General features: G+C 36.5%; 1 long non-coding RNA gene across 2 annotated transcripts; it reads left to right on the top strand.

Moving 5' to 3' along the window:
- Positions 1 to 504: 504 nt before the first annotated feature.
- On the top strand, positions 505 to 5,818 carry LOC131809289 (uncharacterized). 2 transcript variants are annotated; one of them, XR_009345108.1, is made up of 3 exons: positions 505 to 563; positions 1,623 to 1,723; positions 5,717 to 5,818. It is a non-coding gene; the product is annotated as an uncharacterized LOC131809289 (long non-coding RNA). The 2 variants fall into 2 exon arrangements; XR_009345107.1 differs by having other exon boundaries at positions 530 to 710.
- The last annotated feature ends 1,405 nt before the right edge of the window (positions 5,819 to 7,223 follow it).

The following is a 7,223-nucleotide window of genomic DNA, read 5'->3' on the forward strand; positions in this document are numbered from 1 at the left end:
TGTAACAGATTTTTATTTATTTGAGAGAGCGCGTGAGCACAGAGGGAGAGGGAGAAGCAGGCTCCCCACGGAGCAGGGTTCCTGACCTGAGGCTCGATCCTAGGACCCAGGTGTCACGACTGATGTATCACGACCGAGCCCAAGTCGGACGGTCAACATACTAAGTCCCCAGGTACCCTTTGGGTCTGTTTCTCTTGCTGCGCCTTGCTGACAGTGGCTGTTTATAAACTTTCTCTGCATTGATTACAGTCCTGTGAGGCGCGGGAGCAAATCCCGGAGGCCATGAGAGACAAGCAATGGGGGAGGTGTCTTCCAGCAGTCACGAGAAGGGGCGCGCCACATAGGGGTGCTACAAGTTCCTTTCTGGGTGACAGCCATCATTCCAGTGTCCTTACCTGAACGCAACCTCCCCGGCCTCCAGAGCTGAGCGATCCCGAGGATGCCCTGAGCCGCGGGGGCTGTGGAGTCTCCCGCCTGCCCAGACCTGCGCTCTAGAGCAGGCGCAGGAGCCCCAAGATGGCGCCGGCCGGGCTCCTGTGGAGAGCGTCCCAGCAGCCTCCCAGGTGTGTGTGCTGAATGAGACGCCTGTCCTCAGTCCACCGCTTGAATACAAGTGGCCAGCCTCTTTCCCTCGAAGTTCGGATGGGATCTGCTGCCCCTGAGTTGGGCTCTGGGCCTGGTGAATCCCAGCGTGTGAACCGTTTAAAAAAGTTGGTACTCAGATGGCTACCGTGTTGTGGGTCTTGGGATAAGACACCGAGATCTTCAAAGTTAGATATTTGGGGGGACTTGTTTGTCAAGTGCATGTCTTAAATTTGGGGGTTTCTTGGTGTGGGGTTCAAATCTTTGGCTCCTCAGGGAGAAGCTCTTGCCTTTTTCCTCCCCCGGTGGGTCAGTGCGCCAGAGGTGGCGTGTGTGCTGAGATTCGGGTCTGTCCTCGCCTACCCGCTAAGATGTAGTTTTCTTCGCATATGCTCCACATGTGGTCATCCCTCAGCCAGCATTTAGGGTTTTGTTTTCTTGTAAGCTTTTATTTATTTATTTGAGAGATCCTGTATGCATACTAGTGGGGAGAGGGAGAGAGGGAGAGGAAAAGGGACATAATCCCAAACTGACTTCCCACTGAACTTGGAGCCCAGCCATGTGGGACTTGATACCACCACCCTGAGATCATGACCTGAGCCGAAACCAAGAGTCTAAACCTTAAAGTACTGAGCCACCCAGGAACCCCAGCATTTAGGTTTTTTAAAGAGATCATTTTTCTGTATGTAGCTGTAGACTCAGTGTATCTGTGGGGGGAAGTGAATTCGGGATCTTCCTACATCGCCATCTTAAACTTTGCATCTACAATGGAAAATATTGGAAAATCAGAGTCTGAATAAAAAGAGTTATTAATAAATTCTTGCAATTATAAAGTACCTTTCATTACAACATCCTAAGGAGTTTAGTATTTTTCCCAAAGGCACTGTTTAATGCTCTTCTCATGCAATTGACTTATGGCACACTGACATGGTGAATCAGAGGCAAAATAGCACTTAAGGCTGAAAGATTGAGCCACTGTGGCAAGACCAAACACAAAGCTCATTCTAGTAAACTTTGCTTTTTTTTTTCTTCTTCTTTAGGAAATATTGTTTTTTTAGAAGCCAATAAAGCCAGCGAAAGCTTTTAGCCTCTTCCCACAGTCAGTGCTTTGCAACTTGGACTAGCACTTCTTGTTGCCACAGTAAGTCAAATCTTTCATTTTTATGCATAATCATGGCCCTTCTCTTTGCTGGCCCACTGGGACATATATTAATCATTTTTTAATAGCCCATTAGGTGTAGTCATATCCTGTGGCAACCAGGTCTCTATTAATTTCAAAGTCTTTAGCTTTATGCAGCATATCTAATAATACATTTCTCCATCTGCTTGGGTGAAGAATGAGCTTGGAAATAATGGTCAAAACAGTGTTTTTTAAGTTTTCATTAGATCATATGCTTTTTCGGGGGTGGAAGGCAATACCTTAAACTATATGTGTAAACTCTATAGAATATAATAGGATCATTATTGCTAGTCAATGCCAGTAGACTACTCAAATCATAGTGGCTAGGTCACCATCTATGTAATAGATACAAAGTTTGAATAAATATACATACATTATATTCCCATTTAGACCTCAGTAAACCTGTTTCTAATAAATAACAGTCTTGCCGCATCTAGATGTCCCCTTTTTTCTGAAACCTGATTCCTAGACTGCATAATACTTAATATTTGTAAATGGGATATGGTATATATTAAATTTGAACATGCTAGTAACAATTTGGTTCTAAAGAGAATTGGCATTTATTGAACATTGCTATGCCTGGCACATCATTTTAGATAATTGTCGTAATGAGAGGTTGGGATTATTTTCAAAATCTGAGATAAGAAACTTGAGTTTCAGAGCAGCAAATGGTCTAATTGACTGTATGATGTGCCCAAGATTATAAACTAAGAAATTAAGACTAGCTGAAATTTTTCTTTGTGGTCAAGATATTTCCTAACTACAATATAATCTAAAAGCAGTAAAACTTAGGGTGTTTAAACTAATCTAAATTTAAATTACTTTAGACTAGCGCTTTGCTATACAACTCTTCTGGAAACTTCAAAATGTCAAGGATTGTGTCTGTTTTATTTATCATTGTATCCAAATGCCTACCCAGTACCTGGCACAGATTAGGTGAATAAATATCTGTAGAATAAATGAATGCCATCTTTTATGGTCTTGCTTGTCACCTTGTAAATGACCACACATGTAGATATTTCCTAAATTGAGTTATGCTTTGATTTTATCCTCTAGGGAGATATAAAGCTCATTTATTATGTTAGAAATATCAGAATAAATCAGTCTTCATAAATTAAATGAAACATTGTTGCTCTTTTTGAGAAGGCTTACCATGTTTCTGATGGATTGCACACTAGTACAATTTTGATTTCATGAAATCAGCAGATACTGCTTTGTTGCTATGCTGGATAGTAGTTTCAGAGAGATGAATAAAATAGTGGCCCTACCCTCAGTAACTGGCATGACATAATGGAAAAACAATTGAATGCAGGGATTAGAAAACAAAAACAAAAACAAAAACAAAACAGCACTAGAAACCTGTGACTTTGGGCATATTATTTAGCTTATTCCAGACTGGCTTTCCTATTTATCCTATTAACTGTTTACTTTCTGTTTTCTTTTCTTACATTTTAGGAATATCTTATATTGCATATATCTGAATTTTCTTTTAATCTGTACAATAACATTTTTATTTTATTTAGAAAGCTTAGGCAGTCTACATGGGTATATTTGAATTGTTTCTAGTTTTTATTTTGTGTTTTCCATTTGTCCCTTTTTTCCTGTTACTTTTTTAAATTAAGACTTTTTTTTTTTTTAAGAGCAATTTTAGGCTGACAAAAAAATTCAGGGAAAGGTAGAAAGATTTCCCACATACCCCTTAACTCCACACATGCATTGCTTTTCCTATAATCAACCTCTTCTACCAGAGTGGTACATTTGTTAAAATTGATGAACTTACACTGACACATCATAATTACTTAAAGTCCATAGTTTACATTATGATTCACTCTTGCTATTGTGGATTCTTTGAGTTTGGGTAAATGGATAGTGATAAGTGTCTGCCTGTTACTTTTTTCCTGCTCCTGTTTTGCCTTAATTTAGTTTGTTTGTTTATGCTGGATGAGTTTCCAATCAGCCTACCCCTGCCTTCCCTATTCAACACCCCCACACCCCAAGTCTTCCTCTTTTCTTCCTTCTTTAGAAATTGTACAGTTTATATTTATTCCCTTAGTGGTTTTGTTGCTAATTTAAAATGCATACTTAACTAAGTCTAAAATTATTTGATATTTTACCCATTGCTCAAGCAATAAAAGGATTTTAGAAGGCATTGACTCTTACCAGCTCCTTCCCAATTTAACATGCCTTTATTTGAAGTATTTTTGACTTAGCTTGTTTCTTGTTGCTTCTACATTCCGCAAATTAGTCATTATAATTTTTTTTTTTTTGTATAGTATTTTATTATCCAGGTTCCCCAGAAAGCAGAGCCTGAGACAAAAGTTTATAAGCAAGTAGTTTATCTGGGAGTAAAGTGAGATAGACAGAGGGAGAGATAGTATAAAGATGGGATGTTGAATTAACCACTACTAGAGGTAACTGCATATGCAATCTTTTAAGACCATGGGATGAGCCTTATTGAACGAGTCTCAGATTCTGGGAAAGAAGTAGAGGCATTATTTGTTGGTTCCTAGTCCCCATTGGTCAAAATTTCCATTTATCCTAGGTTAGGTAAGTGTAAGAATTCCCGAACAGGAAGTGAAAGGTACAGAGCTGTCAGGCTACAGATGGGTGAAGTTGATTAAAGTTTGCATACAATTGGCTGGTGTAGCTTTGGCTGGAATAAAAGGTTTGACCAAGAGAATTTGAAGAGGTACACAAGAAATATCCAACTCAGCATTTCTTCTTACTTCTTGGATCATTTCTTTCTGTTTGAAGAAGACCCTTTGCAGTTTCCCTTAGTAAAAACATTTTTCTTGTGGTAAAAACATCAGTTTTTGTTTTTCTAAGAATGTCTATTTCTCCCTCCTCCTCAGTTCTTGAAAGATTGCTTCCATGTTTCAACATAGATAAAACTCTATGCTGTAAGTTATTTTCTCTCAAAATATCAAAGATATTGTTTTATTGCCTTTAGATTCTGAAGTCAGTTTAATTACTTTATTTCTTTGTTAATGAGCTGTCATTTTTCTCTGGTTGCATTTAGGTTCCCTTTTTAATTTTGTACCCTATAGTTTCATTCTGAGTTATCTAGGTGTGATACTCTAATAATTTCCTGTGTGGAATTTTTTTGGAGTTTTCTCTATCTGACTGCTAGTGTTTTTTTCATCAATTCTGAAAAGTTTTCAGCCAGTATGTCTTTGAATATTGTCTCTTTCCTATTTTCTCTATTAATTCCATCTGGAACTTTGATTATACTGTCTCATTTTTATTTCTGTGAATCTATATGTCCATATTTTCTATTTCTTTGTTTCTCTAGAGTATGTTCTGGATAGTTTTTTAAAAATTTATCTCCAGTTCACTAATTCTCTCTGCAGTGCTATCTATTCTTTTGTTTAATGCATTCATTGGTTCCCTTAACTTAAGTAATTGCATTTTTAATTTATAGAAATTCTGTTTCGATTCTTTTTCAAATATGTTTGGTCCTCCTTTTTAATCACTCATTCACTGATCACTTTTCATGTTTTGCTGTCTTTTTAAAAATTTCAAACACATGTTTTTTTCATTTCTGTGCTGTATATAAGTGTCAGTTTCTGAAGTCCTTGTGGTCCTGTGTCTTATTTCTGCTATTTCTTATGATTCCCATTCATTGTGTCTTCTCTTTGGGTATGTTTTGTGATGTGATTTTTTTGTTTTGATTTTTACTGTGGGTTATCTATTTTTCTTACATATTCAGTTATATTTTTCAAAGACCAGGTTGAATTTTAATTCTTTTAAGGAGGATTTATATTTGCTTCTAGCAGTCATTTGTGGCACTAACAGCTCTGGATCACTTTATATTAAATTACCCACTTTGATATTTTATGATCATATAGATAAGATATAGATATATAGATATATAAACACAAATTTGGATCACTAACCTCTTTGTGGGACAGTTGCATTTAAAAATGGTGAGAGAAATCTGTTTTCTCCCCACAGAACCAAGGCCCTGGCAGGAAAGCCTTTTGTTAATCACCACTCTACAGCATATTTCATTTCAAGGTTCTTACACTGAGGATAGAGATCTTTGGGATTCCATCAATGCAGGTATCTTCTACTAGATCATTCACCTTGAACCCTCTCCAATTTTATTTCCTATCTGTTGCTCACACTGTATCTAAGATGAAGAACTCTTGGGACAAAGCCAACTTTACTCCAGGGTCCTATTACTTTGTTTTTAGTTCCCTGGTTTTTAAAAAAATATTATGCTTGCTTAATAATATATTAAAATAATATTATTTTATATTTTATCTATCATCTTAGTTGTTTTGATTAGGAAAATTTGGAAATAGGAATATCTTCTTATTGTTATAAATGGTTGTTGCTTTCCATTTTTTTCTTTTAAATGTATCTTTTGTTTAAACTCAGTTTGAACACCCCCATTCTCTCCTTTCTGGTTCCTTTTCTTCTTCAGGTTGTTCTTTCTTTCACTTCTTCGATTTCCCTGCTTTTTATTATCCTTTTTCTTCTCCAGTAAAACAAAAATGGAAAAGAATCTAGTGTCAACAATTTATACTTGGTGATTGATTGATTACATTTTAGTGTGGTTTTAATCTTTCAATCACTTACCTTGTACATATCCCTTTCTGTTATATAAAGAAAAGACTTTCTTCCTCTTGTTTGCTGACATTTAAAATTCTTTTAATAGGAGACAAATTGCTTTTGGACCTGAATACTACTAAATCTCATTTTCCACAAGTCTGTACTGATGGTAAATGTAATTTAATATTTTAGTTATAATAATAGGTCCCTTTTATTGAACACTTGGTATTTTCTGGGAACCATGTTAAATGCTTTACCTACATATTCTCAAATTTTCAAATCACATGGTAAATTAAACACCTTTATTTTATTGATAAGGAGGACTAAGGCTCCAGTAGGTGAGGTAATTTAGCCAAGTTTAGACAGTAAGATTCTCATTCTGGCTTATCTGGACTGTAAGCCTGTTTCCTCTTTCCACTGTCTCTCACTGTCTCTCTTTACTAGTTGGACTTACAAAAACGGCTTCATGATTCTCTCCTCTTGGATGACTGCTAACTTTTATAGGAAAAATGAGAAGGCTTGGTTATAGTTGTTTCTGGGTGACTTATTTCTGGGTTCTGAGTAGAGCCCAGAAGTTTTGAGATGAGGATATTGGGCCATATATATTTTAGCTATACATGTTTCTTCCAATAACTGGAAGCCTATATAATTTTTCTGTTTTCAGACATCCTCAAACCCAAATTTTGCCCTCCTTTTGTCATAAGATCTTTGAATCATAATTTTATGTTCTAAAACATGTGATATTATTTCTGTTAGTGTTGATGATATGATCAGACCATAATTGGGTCCTTTACTGACATACCAATTTATATCCCTAATGCCTCATATATTTTGAGCTCTGCTAATAAGATTTCTGACAATAAAGTATGCCATTTGAGCATAACTTCTTCATTAATAGAGGTAA

This window comes from Mustela lutreola, chromosome 10 (genome assembly GCF_030435805.1).
Source record: "Mustela lutreola isolate mMusLut2 chromosome 10, mMusLut2.pri, whole genome shotgun sequence".
Classification (NCBI taxonomy): Eukaryota; Metazoa; Chordata; class Mammalia; order Carnivora; family Mustelidae; genus Mustela; species Mustela lutreola.